Source organism: Carcharodon carcharias, chromosome 22 (assembly GCF_017639515.1).
Source record: "Carcharodon carcharias isolate sCarCar2 chromosome 22, sCarCar2.pri, whole genome shotgun sequence".
Classification (NCBI taxonomy): domain Eukaryota; kingdom Metazoa; phylum Chordata; class Chondrichthyes; order Lamniformes; family Lamnidae; genus Carcharodon; species Carcharodon carcharias.
The window spans coordinates 44,580,527-44,605,544 of NC_054488.1; the positions used below are offsets into that span (position 1 = coordinate 44,580,527).

Here is a 25,018-nt window from a genome sequence, read left to right on the forward strand (position 1 = left end):
TATGTCTGTGCAATCTGTCCCGAGGTAGACCAGTAAGTGGTCTCGGGAATTGTTCTTATCTGTACCATCGTGAACAGTTTTTGTATATTGCAACTGGTTTTAATGAAGAGAATATTCCAATGACAGCGAAGTTTTAAGAGAACACTGCATTGTGACAGCATAGAAATTGTTGGAGCACTTACTTTGCGCGTTTTCCAGCGTGAGATTATTTCTTTATTTTACCAATTTTATAGATCTCCATTCATTAAAATACACTAGATACTGTGGTGTTGTAACAAGTGCATGATGGGATAGATCAATGCTTGCATCCTGGAGAATCATGGGCGGTCCTCCAATGAAGTGAGGATGATGTGCAGCCACCAGCATGTACCCTTTTCTAATATTCACAAGAAATAGTGGCTGAGACAAGGTTTTGGTGGTGGGTGTGGGGGAGATATACCACAGCATCAACACCTTCACAGACATCTGATTGTACCATTTGTTTAAGGAAATTAACATTGTCTATAATTTAATAAAGACTTCTGCAATGAAAATAGTCATTGAAAGTCAAAGCTCAGCATTTTGAACAGCTTTTCTCTGAGCCCTAGCTGCAGGTTACCCTTCTGAACCAACTTTAACATGACAAAATATTAGGCTGAAAATATATGAGATCGGCATAGGTGCTGAAATGTGACTGACTGGGACCTTGTCCTTGATCCTGCCGAATTTCCTGGGCTCAGGGGGAAGGCCTCTTCATTATTACAGCAATGGCAGACACCAATACCATTAGGAACCCACCTAGAAACTTCACCATAGAAGACAGACCAGAAAGTACAATGGAGGAGTGACCGGACAAGGGTTGCTGGAGACCTCTGGAAAACCCCATTATGCTAACCATTTGAAAAAATCCCAGCCTTTTCTTCAGACCACAATCCTACTTGGTCCCCTAGATGAACTCCATTTCCGACATTCGGATGATGGTCTCACCAAGTGCATCTCCATCAACCTAAGCTGAATTGTTCTGAGATGGGAATGTGATGATTCCTGACATAGGTAGTGCCTAATCTTCTATTATGCTAATGGCCTTGTTTGTTGGCCACAGGGTCTCCACTTCTTCTACAATACCCTGGAAACTGCTATGCAGAGCTACAGCTCTCCTTATCTGGGTGTCAGCCTAATTTCCAGTCCTCCCTGCACATTGCTGACTGGCAGGGCTACAGATTTCTGTCCTCTTTAGGCAGTGGAAATAATGTGGATTCACCTCTGGAATGAATCTTGTGGTATTTATCACCCATACTGTTGTCACACTGGTAGAAATTCTGATCCTTTTCTATTCCCATGCCTTTGAGCTCCAACTGGGTGTATTCTAGCGACTTTTCAATGTAAGCATGAGCCATACTGATGTGATACTCCACCTTTGACCTGTGTAGTTTTGACTTTGGGCTATAGGAGGACTGTACACTCACAGGTTTAACACTTTGCATACTAGGTATAACACAACCAAATACAAAATGAATCTCCTTCTACTTTGCCTCAACAATGTGCCTCAGTTCCAACTTAGAAGAGCATCCCTACAGCACTAGGAGTGATATATCTTCCAAGTAACATTGTCAATCAGTGCTACATACATTAGGGACAGTGCAGTGCTGTAGGCCTTCACGAGTAATTTTGTTGACGGAGGCTGCCCCGATCATCTGATACAGTCCTGGAAGTGTGCACGCACAAATAAATTTTCTATTAAGTTAGAGTGAGATGCTGAAAACATTTCCTAAAAATGCTTAGTGATATCTTCTCTAGTTATTTTTCAATCATTATTGCTGAAATTTTTAATGCCTGAAATATGAAACACTTTTACAATTGCAAAGGTATTTTTTGATAGCCCCATTGTTTTGGACATTTTCAAGGTTGTTATATGAAGGAGCAGCTTTCAGATTAAAGTTACAGCCAAGAGAAAGGCATAACAGGAATAATCTAGGATGCAAATTTCAGACGTTCAGTATAATGAGGAGGTTGTATATTTAAATTATTGACCCATTGCATAGGGGTTTCCCATGCAACATGAAACACGCACCAGTTAAATGCAGAAGTCAGCGGGTTCATGTCGAGTTCCTTATATCTTGACATTTTTTCCCTTTTTTAAACCCCCTACAGGCACCACACCCACTCCCATCTTGCAGATTAAAATTTCCCCCAAAGTGTCCAAGGCAACTGTAATGATTGAACGCAATGATCTCAGCCAGGATAGGAATGGGGATTTTTCAATTGATTCCAGTGATTCTGCACAAGAAAGGGGAAATTCTGTCAGGGTTCCCACTCTGTTGCAGTAGAAAGTGCTCTGCTGAGTTTGGAGTTGAAGCAGATTGTTCGGAGAAGAAAGGAGAGCTTTACTAGGGTTCAAACCATATTGCACTTAACCTGGGATTGCTTGAGGTTGGCATTAGTTGCTCATAATAAAAAGGTTGTATGTTCCAAACAATGACACCCCTCAACTTCATGGGCATGTTTATCTAATTGTTTTGCATGTGGAAAGTGAATTAAACATATTGGTGGACTCATTTTGCTAATCATTTGCATTTCAAGTTGTAAGCTGTTCTGAGAGCATAATCACAGTCAAACCCACTGCTGCCCAAGTTCATAGCCATTTACAATAGGAATCATGAGAGAGGAAGGCCAAGTGTAGCATCGTACTGCCATCCTAATGGAGCCACTCTGCATAGTAAACCTGCTTTTTGTGTGCATCCATCAGTAAAGTGTTGGGGCAAGGAGGAGGTAGTTGTCTACAATGTAGCATTGGTGGATTGTACCAGAGAGCAGATTTGTGGAGCTGAGAGCAACAAAAGGTATTAATAATAAACTCTCCACTCAGTAAGCTGGTGTTCAGAACAGGGTCATAGGTTAACCCGCTGCCTCTGTGAATCAGATTTGTGGTGCACAGCCTTCAATGAAAAAGATTAGCAAAATAATTCTGCTAGAAATTTGAAAACTTAAGCTAAGGTTAAATTGGGAAAAAAAGATTTATACTGAACACAAGCTACTTACTGCTTCTGCGCTGTTTTAACTTTACTTTTCCAAGTCTGCTTTTTGTTTATTGAAAAGTAGGATTGGCATTCTATAATGAGACAGTAAAGAAGCCAGAATTTTTTTAGAAACCATTTTTAATATAAAGTCAGCTTTAATTCATTTGCCTCTGTACCTTTTGATGTGACAATGTTACTTATTCAGATTTTCCGTGATTTTTCATCATTGGCAAATTAATCGGAGCTCAAGCAATGAGTGCATCTATTCTTGGTTGACTTCTGACTTTGGAAAATATGTCAACCTCACAATGAAGTTATTACAAGAATTCATTGCCACATCTCATCAACACTTCCAAATACGTAAAATTTGACTTCCTTGTAGATCAGACATTCTGTCCTTCTCTTTCAAGACATACAGCTTTTGCAGCAGTTAGAAGTGTCAGCCAACAGTTGGGAAAGATTAGATCTTGCCTGCAAGCAAAATCTATCCTTTCATTATCACATTTATCCATTTATTATCACATCTCACCTTTCTGTTTTGCAATTTTATTATTGTTGTTAGCTTTAGAAAAAGACTGTACTTATACAGAATCTCGCCAAAGCTCTGACACATCCCAAATTGCTTTATATATGATTAATTATTTTCCAGTACCACTAGTACTTGGGACCCAGTAGCCATTTTATGGACAGAAAGTCGCCATGAGCAGCGATAAGATGAAAGACCCATTAATCTGTTTTTCATAGTGTCACTTTAGGAAAGAATGTTGACTAAGATATCAGAAAGACTCACTGTTCTTCTTCTTAAAGTAATCTCACGGGGGTTTACCATCTCGGCCGAAAGATGGTACCTCCAACAACGCAACACTCCTCCAGCACTGCACTGAAGTATCTGCCTATATTGTGATGCTAAAGTCCTGGTCTAGGTATGATGGGCCAAATGTGTGTCAATCTACAAGTGAAGCTTGTACCCACCACCTTCTAGTTAGAGCTGCATATGCTACAATCTGCACAAATTGATACTTTTAATTTAATGTTAGTTGATGGTTCCACACTTACGGAGATCAAAAAACCTTCTCTATGAATGAACAATATGTTTAAAGAGGAATGAGCTGATTGCTTCAGAAGACAGGGAAATGGCGTCAGGCTGCTGTTTCACAAATGCTCCTCTGGGTTCCACAAGGAAAGATTAGGACACATCTTCCATGGACTTGACCGCACCCCACTCACTGACCAACTGAGAGACCCCATGGGATGCCTCTGGCAAATGATCCTGCCTTTTAACTGGTTTCTTCAGACAGACTTTGAGCCAGGGCCATGTGATTTTCCAGTACCTCCCACTCAGAGCAACTGGGAAGTTGGCCAAGGGGATTTAAATGAGGCCCAAAAGTTGGAGTACCTGGGACTCACCTTAGCAGCAGCAGGTGAGTTTCTAACTCAAAAATTGGCCTGGTGTTAAAATCAAGGTGATTGCTACTCTGTTTTTCGCTTGTAATTATTTTTTAATCCAGTTTGCTCTTCTTCCCTAGTTTTCCTTAATCTTCTCTAATAATTTTCCAAGTGCTACCTTTTCAAGGACTTTATTAAAGCCCATATATACTATATCGACCGCATTTCCCTTATCTGCTATAAATGTTCCTCCTCAAAGAATTCAGGTTTGTCAAGCACAATCATCTCTTTTGAAACGCAGGCTGACTCCATTTAATTAGTTTCTCTTTATCTAGATACACGATAATTTCATCTTTAATTAAAGACTAAAAGTTTCTCTACCACAGATGTTAAGCTAAGTGGCCTGTAATTAGCTCTATCTTTTCTTAACATTTCTAAAAACTTGACAGCACTCCAGTCCTTCTATAAATATCGGTGCTCAATAGAGCCCTGAAATAATTTCTAGGTCTCATCAATTTACTCCTTCATCCCTCTCAGTATCCTAAGATGTTTCCTGCAAGGTCCTAGAACTTGTCTTCTACCAACTCAACTATCTTATCTAAAATTTTCCTCTATTCACCACAATATCTGCCATCCCATTTCAACCACCTCACGAGTGACTTCCTCTCTAATACTCTTTTGCAAAGCCCAAAGTAGTTATTAAATATGCAATCCTCTTCTCTCAGGCGGTCCATTTTACTTTTAAAAATTCTATTTTTACCTAAAAGTTACCTTACCGTTTCTTTTGATGTCCTTTGAAAAATAATTCTCATTCTCTTACAACCTTCCTTAAGTATCCTACTATTAATCTTTTTTTACTTTTCTCAGTTTCCCCTTTAATTTTTTTGTTGCTATTATTCAGGTAGACCTCAGATGCTCTTCAATTTTAAAAGGTTTCTAACCTTTTTATTTATCCATGGCATATTAAAACTATTAGTGGCTTCCATAATTTTTAATGGCTTATCCTAACTCATAAAAATTCCCATTGCTGCTGTACAGATCTGTGTGCTCAGCTGTCTAACTTTCCTGTGGCTAGCTCACTCTTCAGCCGGGATTTTCCAGACCCGGTGGCAGGTGGGTGCGGAAAATACCGTCTGTCATCTTGTTAAGATCTGCCCTAATCCAATCTGATGTTCTAGCTGTTGTACTGACCTTTTCCCTTTTTAGGTTAAGTCTTAAGCCATGTAAAATTAAGATCACTACTGTTGAGGTGCTCACCCACGTTCAGCTCATCTATCTAATCTGTTTCATTACTCATAACTATATCTAGCCACACTTATGGCCCTGTATTAACATCTTTTAAAATGGTTGATCAGTAATCCAATTTTGTAAAATATGTAACAGGCATTGAGCTATGACAGATCTATCTGTAATATATTATGTCACTAACTACTGTTAGCAACTAGTTATAACTAACGTTAGGAATAACTAGCACATAAAGGAATGGGTCTTTGCTTAACGTTCTGACACAATTATCTTGACAAATGATATTTTATTGAAAAGATCCACCAAAATAAGTACAAATGAAGAAAAATGGAAATCTGAACCAAATCCAGAAAATGCTGGAATACCGAGCAGTTAAGATAACATCTGTAAAGAGAAAAGGCAGGCAAGAACGGAGCAAGAGTCTTACATCCAAAACATTCAGATGTCTTCTCTCCTAACAGATGCTGACCACACTGTGGTTTATTTCCAGCACTTTCATTGTTGTTTCAGGTCAACTGATGTCCTTTACTTTCAATTGTAACATGAAGACAATATATTACATACACAGTAGGTAGGCCAGAAATCAACTGGACAGATGCTGATCATGGGCCAGCAGCAGGGTGGGGCAGGAAATATTGGTGGGTTGGGGCTTGGTGGAGGCGAGTATATGAACGGTACTTCCAGTTGTTCCTTACTATGACTAATGTTCCTTTTAAATAGAGGTGTAAATGGTTACTTCCCAACCTGTACCCTTATAGTCCATGATGGTTTGAGTAAATAGCAGTGGCGGCATTAATTGACATACAAATTGCATTGTAAGTCCTAACAACATGAAGTTGACTCCTATTTTAATATTGTAATTAAAGAATTAATTAGGCCACCATCTGCTTCTGGTGAGAGCACTGGCTATCTAAATCGATCTTTCTGAAAATGGAGGCAACCCCCTAGTGGTAAATTGCCGTGAACCCCCCCTCTCCCCCCTCCCCACACACATACACACACTACTGTTGATATTCATCATGCTACTACCCTGCTTACAACATAAGGATGATGGTATTGAGATTAAAATTTGCCCCTCCGACTGAGAAAACATTTCTGAACAATGCAACAAAAATCTTCCTTTTCATCACAAACAATTCCTCCAAGCAAATTTTGTATGATTAAAATTTTCTGCAATTAATGACTTATTGTCAATACACTGCTTTCAATGAGTCCTACAAATCTTGTCCTTGGTTCCCGTTCCAGCCTTTGACAATCTGTGACATACTCTCAGCAATGTACCCAAGCCTCTGCAGTGCCTCATTTCATTCTAAAGGGATTTTGTTTGGATTCCTTTTCTATTTGAATCCTTCCACTCTCATGCTATGATAATGGGGCTAATTTGTCTCTGCCATGTGCCTACCTGTGTCACTTACCAGGGCTTTAAGAAGAGGAAGAAGGGGCAGGTCATTTGAACTTGCTATGTAGAGAGAAATTTGCAGAATATCATGGCCTGTGTGTCTGCTGAATAATAATTTGATACATTTTTTGAAATAAATTCTTTCTGATTTGTGCAATTGTTTGGCCGGAATTTTCTGCCCCTGTTGGCATCGGGTGTGTGCGGACAATATGACAAGAAGACCAAAATTGGGTTTTATGCCGTTGTGAAACTAGTTTGCGATCGCCCGCTCTGCCCGTTATTGGTGGGCCGCCTTTCCCGCTGTCCAACGTCGAGTGCCTAATTTTGATGTATTTGCATTTCATCATCTTGCCTGCCCGCCAGAATCATCCCCCCCCCACGTCAAATTTACCTCCCATGTCAGCGTGACTCCAGAACGACGTGATTCACAACAGCAGTTAAAAGGCGTGCAAAAGCTGAACTCTGAGGGGAACTGGGAGGTGAGTGCATACATACATAGGGCAGCTTCGGGAGGGTCACCCGTTCGGCTTCAAGGAAGAGGCACTACGCTTTCTGGCGAGGCACAGGCAAGTCGCTTTTTCCCAGCTGGCTGACAGTGTGGGACTGATGCAAGGGCGGCACTGCAGTTGGCGCGAGGTGGGGAGGGGAGCAAGGCAGCACGGTCTGATGGCAATGCACAAGAACACACCGGGGGCGGGGAAGGAAAGCAGCCAACTCATTGGGGAAACTTTGGATAAAATGAGCATTCTTCCACAGCTGATACAGTTCAGGCGCAGCTACATTGATACGCTTGGAGTCGGGCTTATCTGCCGACTGAAGCGATGCAGAGGCATGAAAGTGCCACCAAACACTCCTGAGCTTTCACCCCTCGGCCGCAGACTGCAAATTAATGAGCATTTTAGGGGGCTGCAGAACAATTGGACGACTGGGTGTGTTGTACAACCTCCTTGCCAAAGCTGGGCATGGAGCTGCCACTGGTGGAGGCGCTGACAGCCTCTTGCAAATTCTTTATTCAGGTTTGGACCAGTTTCCCCCATGGTTCAAGCTGACTGCGCAGCCTTGCAGTGCGGGTTAGGAGAATGCCAGCGCCTGAGCTGAGAGCAAAGCATGCAGCCCAGTGGGCAAAGCTGCCAATCAGTCAGCGGAATGGGGCAGAGGTGCATGAGGTTTTGGGCAGTCATGCAGTGCACTAAACTCTGGCCATCTAAGTGGTGGCCAGCACTCGGCATACGTTAAGGGGCCTTGAGACAGTGTTGAAGCCGCACACGTAACCACGAGCGGTCCATAGGAAACCAATGCTAACTCACGTGTCTCTTTCATCCTACAAGAGGAGTACATCAGGAGCATGGAGCCTGGTGACCTAGCTGTGTGCCTCATGGCTTACACAGAGTAGAGACAAAGGAGAAAAGGGTGACAGCGGCACATAGATAGGCAGAGGGAGGAGCAGCAACTTCAAGTAGAAGGTGCGACTGGGGCTCCCACACACACCGCTGAAGAGCCACAGCGAGCCATCATGGGTCGGTGCCTGGCTAGACCCAGGGTCTTCATATGGTGCCTGTCGTTCCTGCAGACAACTGAGAACCAGTGTCGCTGAAGACTGTACTCATAATCAGGGAACTGGTCGGTCACATATGTCACCTCCTGCAGGATTTGGCACCACGAGGACTTGGAAGGCATCCGCTTTCAGTGGCTGTGAAATAGACCATGGCGCTCAATTTTTTTACGCCAGTGACCCCTTCCAGGGCTCCACAGGTGACCTCTGCGGGATCTTGCAATTCTCCACACACAAGTCCATCCAGGAGGTCATGGACACCATCTTTGCAAAGGCACACAATTTTGTACATTTCGCCCGGGATCAGGAAAGCCAGGAAGCAAGAATGCTGGGCTTTCCCCAGATCTCAGGTTTCCCACAGGGTGCCATCGACTGCACTCACATGATGCTTAGATCTCCTTGGCAGCAAGCAGTCCAACTATGCCAACTGCAAGGGCTTCCACTTGCTGAATGTTCAGCTGGTCTGCGACCACCACAAACGCATCCTACAGGTCTGCGCATGGTTACCAGGGAGCATCCGTGACTCCTACATTCTCAGTAGGTCTCAGATCCCTGCCGTCTTCCGGGGTCCACAGTGGATGCAGGGTTGACTCCTCGGGGACAAGGGCTATCCACAGAGCACGTGGCTGATGACTCCCATGCAGCGGCCTCACACTGCAGCAGAGTGAAGGTATAATGAGTCTCGTGCTGCAACTCGCACCTTGGTGGAGCAAACCATTGGGATGTTGAAAATGAGTTTCCAGTACCTGGACCTGTCTGGTAGAGCCGTGCAATACAGTCCACAGAGGGTGTCCGACATCGTCATCACCTGCTGCACCCTTTACAACCTGGCGTTGCAACACGGGGAGGAGCTGGCTGAGGAGGAGATGGAGGAAGTGCACATCTCCTCCGATGAGGAGGGCATCGACGGGGATGAAGGTGATGAGGTCCTCGAAGGTGAGAATGATGGTGATGAGGCCATTGCATTGTCCAGATGAGGCAGGCGTGCTCAAGAGGCCCTCATAGTAGCTAGATTCATGGAGGATGATGATGATGACATGCAGTGAGGGGACTCCATAGATCCTCACATTGCATGTGTCGGGCTGATGGCAGCACACACATCCTCTGTGATAAGGATCCTGTCATGGAGACACAGCAGGTGCCCACAGTCCCTACATTCCAGGAGGATGATGATGACATACAGTGGGGACACTCCATGGACCCTCACATAGCTCGTGTGAATGTCTGACTCCTGTCTGGCTGATGGCAGATTGTTTGCGCTCTGTGAACGAAATCATATCTTGGGGATGCAGCAGGGAAAATTTAACCTCTCCTGATCCTAGGGCATCCTTCAATATCTGGACCCTTCAGGGCCACACTGTCACCGGACACAGATGCTGATGAGATGAAGGCCCAGCCGCAAATCAAAGATGCTGAAAGCACACAGAGAAAATGACAGAGCTCTGTGCCACCCAGGACATTCTGGTAGTAATGATAAACCTCACTGATGTGCAGGCATGACTGATGCGTCCAGTGACTGTGCAGGTGCACCATCAGTGTGTAGGGAAAGGTGCACGAAGCACAGGGAGAATGCCCTGGACTGAGACAGCTGCCTTTATCTTGTGCAGGAACCAAGCTTCCACTTCAGACCTACACAAACACTGTTCATCATAACAAGGAGCCATAGACAGGGTGACATTGTTGGGAGTTTATTGACAACAGTCAACATTATGTACAAGTGACTAATGTCTACACGGTGAAGCTACATTTTTTTAACCTTCTTAAACCCTGCTGTTATAACTTGGTGCTCCCCCGACATCCACAGCAGAGGTGGAGGCATCCTGCTGAATGCTACGCCCTGTCTGTGGTGACCTTGGCGGACGTCCTCTACAGGGCCAAGACATAGAGGGCCACAGCCTGCTTTTGGAGTCCTGCTGTACAGCAGTGGCACCCTCCTCGGCCTGTGGAGCTGGAGCTGCTACTGTCACAGGAAGAGGGAATTTGGATGGCCCAGACACTCTCGGAGTCACCTGGGTGGATGGCTCTGGGGTATGCACCTGCTAATCCTCCTCCCTACGGGTGTCAAAGGGCCCCTGGCTGACTCCTTGAGGAGATGGGGAAGCTGGAGTGAGATCGCATACACACTGTTGGAAGCCAACTATTGCATCAGCGATGGAGTTGAGCCCATGCAACAGTGCAGGACCAAAGTCCTAGACCAAGGTCTCCATGGCAACTGCCATCCTACCAATGTTGACCTTGGTGCGTTGGCATGCAGGTGCTATCACCTCAGACTGAGGGCAGATGGACTCTTCCATTGTGCCTTGCAATCTGATGAGTGCAGCGGACATCCCTTACTGTTGTTCCCGAGCTTGCCTTTGCAGCTCCAGCAACTGAGATATGACCAAGTCCAGAGTCTCGTCATCCAACTGGGACTCAGCGGATTTCAGGTCTCCAGCAGCCCTCCGAGTGCCGGAAACCTGGGAAGTCCCTGCTGCTGTCTGCTGTGGATCAGACAGTGCGATGTGCTCACCAGATTGTGACCCTGAGGCTACTCTAGAGCTAGGTGCCACTGAAGTGTGTGTCTCTGTGCTGGTGGAGGGTGTGGGTGAACACTGTGATGGGTCTTCAATGAGGGTGTCATCAGATTCTTCTTCCAAGGTGTTTTCGGGGCTTGTGTTGAGGCCCTGTCTTGTTGACCCCCTCGGCTGCTTCCCAGATTTGCCTGCAAAAGCAAGGAGAGATAATTAGTGCATGGCAGGGGACTGCAGAACAGGGGAACTCACTCGCAGCGTGGTGGTCTGATGAATGTTGCACTGCTGGATCCTCACTTAGTTGAGCACCGCTGACCCCACTGTCAGCACAGGAATGGTCCAGATTGTCACCGGCCAGCTGGATGACTGTTTCCAAAATCTGTGAGGATCTTGATGTTGGGCATTCCAACACCCGTGTGCGACTTTTCACTGTTGTTGTGTGCCAGCTTGTCCTGCATGAATACAGATGGAGACAGTGTAAGCAGGACACCTGCCAGGCCAGATGATAAGTAAGCCCTGGCATGAGTGGGTGATGACTGGTGCCATGGACGGGATGAGGACGTAATCCGCAGGGCAGATGAAGGTGTGTGAGAGAGAGTGAATGGTGATGTCGCTTGAACAGGCAGTGAGTGAGATCCTTGTGGATGTGTGATGGGTTATTGAGTGTTTGAGTTGGGAGTGATGAGAAGAATGACTTACCCTGGTGGAACAGAGATCATTCATCCTCTTTCAGCGCTGGGTGGCTGTCCTCTTTTGCAGGGTGTTGGTGCTGACCACTGCTGCCATCGCCTCCCATGCTCCTTGGTGACCTTGCTTGCTGGTCTTCGCCCATACCGGGGCTGGAGGACATCGCGGTGGGCCTCCACTGCGTCCAGTATGTGCTTGAGGGAGGCGTCGCCAAATGTGGGGGCAGCAAGTTTCCTTCCCTTGGCAGCCACGACTTTTCAGCAGCTTCCGATGCCTTAGAAAAAGCTAGCTCTGTCCAAGGGCGCCCTTTAGCTATGGTACCCCGATTACTGAAGGCTTGAGATGATGGTGGGGTGGACCAATCAGAGGCCTCCCCGCCAGTGACCCAGTGTGTTTCCCGGGAATGCACTATTAATGAGGCAGGATGTGCCGGGAATGGGACAGTACGGCGCAAAAAGCTGCCATTGCAGCCGGCAGGTAAACCATCCTTTTTCCCACCCATTACTGCACTTAGAAGAAATCTGGGACAATTCCGCCCATTGTGTCATGCAAAGCAGCCTTTTAAAAGGTAACAGGTTTTTGATCTATAAGGAAGTTGAGGCTTAAAAGGGGCAGGCAAGTAAGTGGAGTTAAGGCCGCAAACAGATCAGCCATGATCTTAGTGAATGATGGAGCAGGCACATTGGGCTAAATGGTCTACACCTGCTCTGTTTCTTATGATCTTATGAGCCCTCCCCATTAGGATTCGCAGCAATCCTTGACACCAAATGCATTCTACCCAATGTTACTAAGGTGCAAATGACAGGAAATATGTAAGTGGGAAGACCAGCTCCTGGAAAGCTGTCCACCTCCCTTGTGTGTGCCTCCCACTGCTCCTAATATACAGTCACTTTAAGCTCGAGCGAATGCAACGAATGCCAACACGATCCAGGAACTCACACATCCGGCAAGATTTGTACAGCATGGGGTCGCAACTGCCTTGTCATTATAATGCTTTTAAACTGTGCAAACTATAAAACTGTACACATTTAATATACAGTACAAAGTAAGTCTAACTATTCACCCTGCTGTGTTTGTACAAAAAAGCTGGAAAGGATTTATCAAATACCGTTTGTAATTCTCAACAGGTCCCTTCTATTTCCTCACTTCCTCTTACCAACTTTCCCTACGATGCCTCTATTCTTCATATTCCAATTGTTTAACTGGGAAAGCTAATGACATTTGGGGACTGAAGTCAGAATATTAGATATGGTTCCCTAATCCTTCACTCCCAGCGCGGAGTTCATTTAGTAGGGGTCCTGTATCAGAGAATCAGTCCTACAGTGTTACAATCCTGTCTCCCAATCCTTGTGTGTGTGGTTTAGGTTTGTGTATATTTTAATGGACTTCTGCATCTTTTTGCCATTTTGTTTTGAAACATTCATGTGATGGCGTGACACAGGGATTATTCTTGTTGGTTCTTGCTTTTATGTCTTCACACTGTTTCCTTGGGGAATAGAGTGAGGCAGTGGAAAGGTTTACAGGCTGATTAACAGTCTGCCAGGCCATGTGAGAAACATTCCTTCCAGTGCTGTAACCATCTTTATACCGGCTGCAACCTCTCCAGTCCGGAATGCTTGGGATCAAGTCACTTCTGGGTTTTGGAATTTTCTGGATTATAGGCCGACGTTAGAATGCCTAACCACTGGGTGAATTGGAAAACACCACTGATATAAATATTTACCTGAGGCATAAAATATTGATAAAACATTCTTCTTCTTTACGCTTCCCACACCTAGTGTTGCATGATGCAGACAAAGCATATGCTTACATCCGTTTCCACAGCTAGTTTTTCCTGAAACAGGTAACTAGCCTGTCACCAGAGGCTATAGCTTAAATGGCGCCACTCCACATCAAGCATGGCCAACCAGGAGACTCTCCCATTCTTTCCACCTGCCGCAGGTGTATTTGTTATGGACAGGGTCAGGAGAGAACTGAAACCTTTGGACCCTTTCTCTTACCGTCTATAATCAATGTGTAGTTTGGAAAGGAATGTGTATATGTTTTTCAACCCGGAGTGGATGGTCAATTTTTCAATAATTATCAGCAAGCTTTTGTGGGTTTAAATAAAGAGGATTATTTATTCATGCATTCAACCCAAAAGTCTAAATGCTACATCACTCACTCACACACACACACACACATTTGAGAAAGATATGTTTCAAGATGACAGTACACATTTACAAGTTGTAAACAAAAGAATAGTTCATAGTTCACATGTTTGTTTCATGTAGGGAAAGCATTTGTTGCAGGCCCATTGAAGAAGGCATTTCTATTTCTGTAGGGTAGTCTAGGTAATTTCAATAGCTGGAATTGCACATCAGGATTATTGTGGGATTCCCTTAAGGAGATGGACTTTTCCAGAAGGTCTTGAAATTGGTTACTTGTGGTTTTCTTACCAGGAGGTTAAATTTCTGTATCGATAGACTTGGAATAGGAACCAGACTGGGAGACTTTTAAGATGTAGCAGTCTCCGGGTATAAAAAAGGCTTGGGTCTACTACCTTTTTCTGCTGCTGATGTTCTACAGTTGGTGTTCTATGTAGACTGACCAGTTTCTCTCTGGTTCTTGGGATAAAAAAAATTGTGATCTGAAGTCAGTTTCAGTCACGTGATTAACTGCTTTTGTCCACGAAGGACAGTTTGGAAGTCCGAAGCCATTGCTACACAATGGGCAATAGATAATAGCCATTCACACTTGTGATTAACTGTTTTCTGCAGTTCTCCTTTGTTAAATATCAAGCTTGGAGATAGTGAATCTAGGAGTCTTATATTTTGAGTTTTAGGTAAACCACAAACAATAGCAGGTGAAATCTCACAGTTGAGTTTTGTCTTGTTATGTCCATTCAAATGGGAGGCCCCACCCATGGTTATTCAATCAGGAACTTTCCAGAAACTTGAGGCAGAGATGGCAAAAGTCACCTGACTTTTTCACAGGCATCTTAGCCACCTGTTAATGTCCATTTTTACATAAAACAAAGTTCCAGAAAATTATACACAATTATCTTTTCTTTATTCTTTCATTGGATGTGGGCAGCATAAGCAAGGCCAGCATTTGTTGCCCATTCCTAATTGCCCCTGAATTGAGTAGCTTGCTAAACAATTGGGCTGTTAAGAGTCAGCCACATTGCTGTGGGCCTGGGGTCACATGTAGGCCAGACCAGATAAGGATGGCAGATTTCCTTCCCTAAAGGACATTAGTGAACCAGATGGCCTTTTTTGCAACAATCGGAGATAGTTGTCATGTTCACCATCACTGAGACTAGCTTTATATTCCAGAGTTATTGATTAAATTTAAATTCCACCAGCTACCATGGTCAGATCTGAACCCATGTCCCCAAGCATTAGCCGAGGTTCCTGGATTACTAGTCCAGTGACCTTGCCACCATGTTTGTGTTTAAAGTTATGAAGAAGATATGCCTCTACTGGGCATGACAGTATTGGAAGGATTTACAAATTGATAATAAAGCTATCTGGCCACATTAATGAATTCACCTTCCTTGGCCATCAAGTTTTTTTTTATTAATTCATGTGATGTGGGTGTCACTGGCTAGGCCAATGTTTATTGCCCATCCCTAATTGTCCTTCAAAAGGCTGTGGTGAACTGCCTTCTTGAACCACTACAGTCCATGTGGTGTAAGGGAGGGAGTTCCAGACTTTTGACCCAGCAACAGTGATACATTTCCAAGTCAGAATGGTGAGTGGCTTGGAGGGGAGCTCCTCAGTATGGTGTTCCTGTATGCCTGCTGCCCTTGTCCTTCTAGATGGTAGTAGTCATGGTTTTGGAAGGTGCTATCTAAGGAGGCTTGGTGAGTTTCTGCAGTGCATCTTGTAGATGGTACATACTGCTGCCACTGTACATCGGTGGTGGAGGGAGTGAATGTTTGTGGATGGGGTGCCAATCAAGCAGGCTGCCTTGTCTTGGACCATCACAATCCAGACTTGTAGATGGTGGACAGGCTCTGGGGAGTCAGGAGGTGAGTTACTCACTACAGGATTCCTAGCCTCCAACCCACTCTTGTAGCCACAATATTTATAAGGCTGGACCAGTTCAGTTTCTGGTCAATGGTAACACCCAGGATGTTGATCCTGGATTGGGACTTGAACCCAGAGTTTCTGGCTCAGAGACAGGGACGCTACCACAGTACTACAAGACCTCTTGGTAAAACATTATAAAGTAGTAATAAAAATTGTTTTAGTTCTCCAAATACTGCATTGTCCATGTTTCCACTCCTAAAGTACTGTACGAAAATGATGCTGAGAGTTGCTTGGGTCTGCTCAAAAAAATTCCGAGCAATTAGTGTTTCTGGCTTCCCCAAAGGAGATGTTACATTATACTGAGAAATGTAAAAAATAAAATCCAACAAGAGTGTTATTGTCAACGTATATAAAAGTGTGTTGCTTAACTAATACTTAAAATTATTCCATTTCATGCATGTTAGCACAAAAACAGAGTCCTTCATTATACTGTGTAATTTGCCTAAAAACAGATTTGAAGAGTGAAAATTCACATGACCTTGAAAGATTAGAAATCCATTTGCATCTTATGCAACATTCAATCAGTCCCATTAATGGCTCTAGGTTTCTAATATATTTTTCTGTTTTAGTGTGAAAAATACAAAATCTGGATTCGTCTGTACTTGTAGAGTTGTTCCAACCTAATTTGGGTTATAGCTGTCTCCATGGGACTTTCAAATTTTACTTATAAAGCCATGTTTTGTGAATTACGCCAGAGAATAGGGACTAACCATGGTAACAGCAGTCGTCCACCCAAGTGGCAGGGCCAGAAGACTTTAATTTGTCCCAAAGGACGCTGGTTGAACAAATTAATGGTTTACTAAAATGTGTACTGTTGGCTCATGAAAGATAAAGGATAAAATAAAGGCTTGCAATATATATAGCACTTCCGTGACTAGTGGATGTTAAAGTGTGTTTTGCAGCCACTGAGGTACTATTTTCAAATGCAGTCACTGTTGTAATGTAGGAAATGCAGCAGCCAGTTGGCACAGCAAGCTCCCACAAACGGCAATATGATAATGACCACATAACCTGTTTCTTGTGATGTTGATTGAGAGGTAAATATTGGCCAGGACACTGGGATAGTTCCCCTGCTCTCCTTCGAAATAACATCATGGATTTTTTTACATCCACCTGAGATGTAAAACAAAAGGGAACCTGAGAGTTTAACATTTCCAAAAGCACAACACTCCTTCCATACTGCACTGGAGTATCAGCCTTGACTTTTGTGTTCAAGACCTCTGGGGTGGGACTTGAACCCATAACCTTATACCTCAGAGGTGAGAGCACTGCCCACTGAGCCACAGCAGGTAAGTTATGATGAACGCTGAACCATTTTGTGATCACCTACTATCTTTCGAGAACATGGATTCTGCAGTCCAGTGTCACTGAGTGCTTTTTAAGTAAATGGCACTCCATGTTGCTGATCTTCCATATTCTGCCTGATAGCTTTTAGGGCTATGCTGATTAAATCACAAAAACTGATGATTAAAAAAGGATTGCCTTTTTAGAAATTTATAGAGTGGTTTCTTTTTGCTTCTTTAGAAATCACCACTAGACTTTACAGCATCCTCCTACTCATGTCACACACTGTAATTCATCATGATGCTTCTAGCTAATGGCTGAGCTTGATCTGATGCACAGAGAAACAATTTTTAAAAAGACAGCAATGCCCACATGTACTACTGTGTGATAGATGCAGAGCTTCATCACCTGCTTCTTCACCACAGGATGGCAATAACTCTGTCTAATCTCCACAGATAATAAAAAAATAAGTTTAAAATTCCATTGCCTTTACTTATTGAAGAAGGATGATAATCAAGTACAAATTACTGTCAGTGATGTTCATTGTACAAATGTTTAATGTGCTCATTTGAGCGTCCTCGCTCCAGTATTTTAACCTGCTAATGCCCCTGTTAAAATACCAGGGACAGAAATTTGGTTTACAGTCCAGTAAAAGTCTATTATATAAATATAGAGCACCTCATGTTAATCTCTACCCTAATATGTTAGAATGTGGTTTCAATTTTCCTTTAAACATTGCAAAATTGTCTGTAAGGCAGTGAAGCATGTCAAAAACAAACCACTTTCATTTTAACATGATAAAAATCCCTCCCTATAAGAGTCCGGAAACAGTTACTCTGAGAGAGTATTGTAAAGTAAGCTGGAAGAGCTTCTGAGCAAGAGCAATCCTTTATAAAACACATCAAAATCCTCTGCGTCACCTTACATTGAATAATTTAGCAGTATGACTACTTGATGAAAACTGTTCACATTCCCAAAGCTCTCTCTCTTATACCCAGAGAGAATTGGCTGTGCAACACAGGAACAGGAGTAGGCCACTCAGCCCCTTAATCTGTTCTACTATTCAATTAGATCTTGGCTGATCTCCATTTATCTGCCTTTGCACCACATCCTTTTATATATTTTCCTTACAAAACTCTACCAACATTACAATTGATCTAGCATCCACAGCTTTTTAGGGATAAAATTCCATATTTCCATTGCCTATTGTGTGACAATGTGTGGCCTGATTTTGCTCCTTAAATTGTCTAGCTCTAATTTTAGGATCAAAATCTTTCTTTTTGACTAGAAAATAATTGCTCTGCATTTATCCTGTCAAATCCCTTTATAATTTAAAAAGTCTTGATTAGATCACCCCTCAACCATTTAAATTCAATATAAACTAAACTGATGCAATCTTTCTTCTTAATTTAACCTTTTAAATCCTGGTATAACTCTGTTGACTATACTCTGCTGCCTATATTTCCAGAGGTTCAATGCCCGAAACTGAACAAAGTATTCTAGATGGAGCTTGCCCAAAGTTCTGTACAATTGAAGCATCACTTCCTTGAAATAAAGACCAACATTTGTTTCACATTTTTGATAACTTTGTGAACTTGTGTTCATATGTACATATAGAGACCCAAATTCCTTTGCCCCTAGTCCCTCACCAGTAAGAAAATATTTCAATTTGTCTTTCTCACATCCAAAGTGGATGAACTCCAACTGTCATAGTTGCATCCATTCTCTAATGATTTATTCTAATTAAAGTATGTCTCTTTGTAACCTATGGCTCCCACCTATACAGCTTGCCTCTTCATTGTATAAACAATCCTCTAATCCTTCACCCAAGTCATTAATATATTGCTGAAAGAAGAGACATTTTTGTCAAAGCTTTTTATCTTGCACTCATCAGGACAATTCATAAGAATACCAAATTCAAAGGGAACAACAATTTATACTGTATGAGAAGAGAGTGCTGATTGGTTGGCAAGTGGACTCTAATTGATAGAGGTGTCGCCATGGAGAATGTACCAGTTGAAGGTGACTGCCAAGTTAACTGCCAAGCATTGTCTGAAATTTAAATCAATCTGATTGCTCAAGGCATTGTCCTGAACAATGAACCAGCAAATGCCTGTCAATTACTTTGCGCCTGTTTCAGCTAAACAATGTGTGTACATGTTATTTCTGTCTATAAAGCACAGCGCCCTGTGTATTAGTATACGTAGCTTCCAGTACACACAAAAGCACCACACTGTGAGCCCGAATGACAATCTTAAATTGGTTGTCAGTATAATCCTTAGCACACTGAGGATTACTTAGCAACAGTTGTCCAACTGGAGAATCATATCTAATGTTGGACACTCTGTTTTGAGTTTTACAAGCACCGGTTGGTTGGGTACGATCTGTACTTTGCCCGTTGCGAACAGTGGAAGGGACTTGCTGTTTGTTACGATGCGCCAGCCTTTGGGATGTACGGTCTACATACCTAGCATCACACTGGCACTGAAATTCGTATACCACATTGCTTTATTTAAATCTGCAGCTGCACGTAACAATTTCCTCACATGTCTTAATGGGCTCCAACCTGCGCTCAAATTCACCTTTGAAATGGAGCAGTCAAAATAACTCCCTTTCTTTGACATACTGGTCGAGAAATCTACCAGGGGATTCTCTACCACAGTCTGCCACAAGCCTACCTTCACTGGTCAATATATGCTTTGGGATTCTTACAGTTCCACACTGTAATTATGCTGAATTACGCTGACAACCAATTTAAGATTGTCAGTCAGGTTCACAATGTTGTGCTTTTGCGTTTACTGGAAGCTACATATATTAATACACAGGACGCTATTCTTTGCAAACAGAAAGAACATGTACATATATTACACCTGTTTCAGCTAAACAAAATAAGTGACAGCCATCCGCTGACTCATTCCTCTGGGCAATGCCTTGATCAAACAGAGGCAAGTTGCCTGGTTTAAATTTCAAACAATGCTTGGCAATTAACTGTCAGTCCTGTGCATTATACATGCAAATGCACCACATTGCAAGCCTGACTATCTTAAATTGGTTGTCAGCGTAATTCTTAGCAAACTGAGAATTGTTTAGCAAATATTGTCCAATCACAGAAACACACCTAGTGTTGGACACTCTGTTTTGAGTTTGGCAAGCATGGACTGGTTTCGTATGGTCTGTACCTTGCCTGTTGCGAGTTTTGCGAGTGCCTTCCAATGTTCGCAATGGGTTTAAGTTTCAAATAATGCTTGGCAGTTAACTGTCAGTTACCATTATGTGGCGCATTCTCCATGGCAACACTTCTACCAATAGAGTTCAGTTGCCAACCAATCAACAGTCTCTTCTCATACAGTATAAATTGTTGTTCCCTTAACATTTGGTGTACTTGTGAATTGTCTTGATGAGTGCAAGATGAAAAGCTTCAACAAAAAAATCCTTTTTTCAGCAATACTCAAGTTCTGTACTACCAAACGACTATCACTAATATATATGGTGAAAAGCTGAGGTACCAGTACAGATCTTGTGGAGCACCACTCCTCGTATCCCGTTCCTTTACCTCCACTATCTGTCTCCTACCTCCAAATTAACTAGCAATCCATATCACAAGGTTAGCTCTGATTCCATGAGTTTTCATTTTTGCTAATAATCTCTTTTGCAGCACTTTAGCAAATGCCTTCTAGAAGTCCAGGTAGACCACAGCCAGTGGGGGAAGATGGAGCTCACTGTGCCGACTTCAAGGGGGGTAAAACCAATATGATGAGGCCCAATTTCAGGGGCCAACATCCTACACCTCAAGGGCAATTGAAAAACATACCACCCGAAGATAAATTGGGCTAATTTCCAGATGTTCCTGGCAGCCACCTAAAGCTGATGTTAAGTTCCTTTCATATGTAAATGAGGCCCCTAATATCTGTTTTAGGTCTCCACACAGAAGTTGGACTGTGATGAGCAGCTCAGGCACCTGGCCTAACCTGCTCAGAATTCTTCACCAACCTCTGTGGAATTAGCAGCTGCCGCCAACAAAAAAATAATCTTTTTAAAGCAAAATGTTAAAAGAAAACTTTTTTGCGGAACCAGAAAAAAGAACATCTCTTGATAGCTGCATAACACAGAGGCGCATTCTTGCCAGCTGACCAAATTACAAATCGTTGACCCAAAGCTCCATATTACTTCAGCTTCACAATGCGTCAGTTTGGGCGAAAGACTGCTTTTCTCTTTTCATTCAGTTTCGTTCTTATCCTTAACCACAATAGTTACAAAAGTAACTGTTATGATTCTTGAAACAGAAACAGAGAGGTGTTGTTGCATAGTCAAGGCCGATTGCTTCTGCTGTTTAAGGGGCTTAGAACTGTATTTGCAAATTGCTGAATTTGTAAGTTTGACTACAGGCAAAGCGGCCAACCACACACATGGTGAGTTCTGTCGACACTCAACCAAGGGATAAAGCCAGGATTTAGTTAAGGATGGGAGGAGAACATGGGGAGCAGATCAAGCTAATCGCTGCAGTAGCTTGTCCAGCCCTAATTGCTCAATGTCCTTCTGAATCAGAGTATCTTGAGTAACAGTTTACATTCTCCCTCTTGCTTCAAAGCAACAAGCAAGCTCGCTGTGGGTTTTACAGTAAATCATTTGTTACTCCCCCATTAGGACGCACTTAGCATCCCACTGTTCTCAATCTTCCGCACAATCAGCATGTCTTCCCTCTCCCCTCCTCCAAAAATAATTGCTTCATGACCTGCACCTTGTACCTGTTCACCTGTAGATTATCAAGTTTATTTTCCCTGCAACCATTCTTTCTGTTCCTGCATCCTCTGCAGTTTTGGCTGTGCAGTGCTTATGTTCTATTTTCATCGTAAGTGTGCAGTGGGTTTTCCCGGTGTGTGGCAGATGAGGAAATTAGCTTTCAGATTAGCTAGTCTGTGATTATTTGTGAGATTTCCAGCCTAAAAGGCTTTCCAGCAATATACCGATTTATAGGCCAACTATTTCCATTGTGCCTCCTTTAAGAAAGTGGATAATCTATTCCCATGACGAAGATGATTATAATTTTTGCATTGCACATCAGATTCTGTCTGAAGGTAATGGGCTTATAAAAATTAGCACGCAGATGTTAAAAGAATGAGACTACTCCCTGCTAATAGTATTAATGCAAGGATTAACAACTCTTTACCTCATAAACTATTCACACCATCTCTGCTTAACCCTTAAAAGATTGACAAAAGAAAAATGACCACTGAATCTATCAGAACCAACCGTCATTATTGTACTAACTCAAAGACTTGTGTGAATAAAATAAATTCAGGTTATTACTCTAAAATAAGACAGAAATGTACACCAGAGAATTTAAATGGAAAGTACTGAGCAGTGAATTTGAAGCAGATATTTAACAGTGATAAGTGCTTGAAATCTACCAAGCAAAATAAAAAATTGGGTTTGCCTACAATCCTGTCAAGTCCCAAATTGAAAAAAGATTTGCACTTATATAATGCCTTTCACAACCTCTAGCCAAAGTGCATTAAAGTCAGTGAAGTGATTTTGAAATGTCACTGCTGTAATGTAGGAAAAGTGACAGCCAATTTGCATGCAGTAAACTCCCACAAACAGCAATGTGATAATGACCAGATAATAATCTGTTTTTGTGTTGTTGACTGAGTGATAAACATTGGCCAGGACACCGGGGATAATGCTCCTGCTCTTCTTCAAGGTAGTGCTGTGGAATTTTTTACAGCCACTTGCAAGAGCAGACAGAGCCTTGCTTTAACATTTCATCCAAATGACAACACTTCTGACAGTGCAGCACTCCCTTCAATACTGCTCTGGAGCATCAGCCTAGTTTGCTATGCTCAAGTCCTGGAATGGGACTTGAACCCACAACATCTGATTCAGAAGTATGTGTAATACCAACTGAGCCACAGCTGAATTAAAGAGAAGGCAGGTTGGATTTTTCTCCAGTCCAGTCCCCCTCTGGGAGAAGACCAATGTGTGATTTCTCCACCGCCCAGATCCTGACTCAGACCAATTTTACTGGGTCAGGCTTTATTAAAGAGGCAAGGTGGGTTCCAGCAGCATCCATGCTCAGAAGAGGGAGGCTGTCACTGAACAGAAGAAAATTGCAATGATACTGCAGTAGGACAATCACTGCCGCACGTTGCTGTGGTGGGGTGGGGACAGAATAGCTAACATTAAAGAGTGCACAAGTCCTCTGATTAAAATAAATCTCAGGGAAATGGCATTGAACAACAAATTTCATACAGTTTTGTATGTGCATCGCAGTCAAATCTAGGGGGCAATTTTACAAGTGTGGATTGCTGTCATAGGTGGGCAATTCAAGCATGCACTGCAAACAGTAAATTGAATAATCATGCACCAATCTTGAGTTAGCACTACCACCAAGCAAAACCTCCCAGAGGCAATGCAATCTCATAAAATTATCACCACAAAGTTTCCTTATCATGACCTCGACAACCAGCTGAAAGCTGATATTTTCAGTTAGTTATGACCCAGCTCTATTCAGTTAGTTGTTTCACTGCTTTATGAATTACGTAAAGGAACGATTGGAGCAACAACAATTAATCTTCCCCGGAACAACTGTTTATCAGACTGGTTCCTTTCATTGTTTTCCATGATTCCACTTCCAACAAACTACATTTGAGGAAAGAGCAAGGAAATCATTAGTAATTATTATTAGCACTGGCCTGCCATTTCCACAATACTTAATTGTGCTTTAAGGTACCAGTTTACTAAAAATATAATGATACAATGCACAATGATATATATTTTTTAAAATGATTTTGAATTGTAAATTGCTGGAACTCTGAATCTAATCTCCACTGAGATAGATTAGAACCAAAATCAGAATGCAGCGCTCCTTTTTTACACTGGGCTTCACTCCCTTTTGCCACTGTTCTTCTTAAATACACAACAAATCACTTGTTTTCGCCCTTGCACATTATACTGGGTTGGGATGGTACAGTGAAGGGGCCACAGATACCTGCACCGACAATAAGTGTTCTTTTGGGATTGGTTAGGAAGAAGATTCAAGGCAGGGTGCAAATAGAGAGTTTTCCAAACCAGGCAGACATAAGTGTTAAGACCTTGGAGTGAAATTTGCAATGTGTGTAGTGGAAGTTGGCCGGATTGCTGTCTGCCCCGAGTTCGTTGATTGTTTTAAAAACAATCTTTGATTTTCTCCCCCAAACTTTCTTCCGTTCCTACCTGCGGCAGAATTTTATGTCAGCCGGATTTGACGGTCCCACCAAAGTCGATGGATTTTTGAATGGCTCGCCGCATTTTACGGCTCGGTCCCTCCCTCAACAGCTCCATAAAATTCCATCCCTGGAGTCCTGAAGGTGTTGACTCACTGTCAGGTTACAGCTCCATAGAAAGTTCTTGACATCTAGTACCTCACCCAGGTGGCAAGTACTCATGCAAAGCATTCAACCACAAGGGAAAATGGCTGTGGTCTTCTGCACGTACACCCCCAGACACAAACACACACACAGATACACACACACACACACACACACACCCCCGACACAAACACACACACAAATACACACACACACACCCAGACACAAACACACACACAGATACACACACACACCCACACACACACACACACCCAGACAAAAACACACACACAGATACACACACACACCCAGACACAAACACACACACAGATACACACACACACACACACACACACCCAGACACAAACACACACACAGATACACACACACACACCCAGACACAAACACACACACCCACACACAAACACACACACAGATACACACACACACCCACACACAAACACACAAACACCCACACTTACTTCCAGCAGAGGTCACTGGATAAATTGGGAATAAGGTGCCCTTCACGTAGGGTTG

The 25,018-nt window shown here is 42.9% G+C and overlaps 1 protein-coding gene across 2 annotated transcripts in view; it reads left to right on the forward strand.

The window, feature by feature from the left end:
• fscn2b (fascin actin-bundling protein 2b, retinal) overlaps positions 1-25,018 on the forward strand; it is a 42,042-nt gene that overhangs the window by 1,269 nt on the left and 15,755 nt on the right. The window lies entirely within an intron of this gene.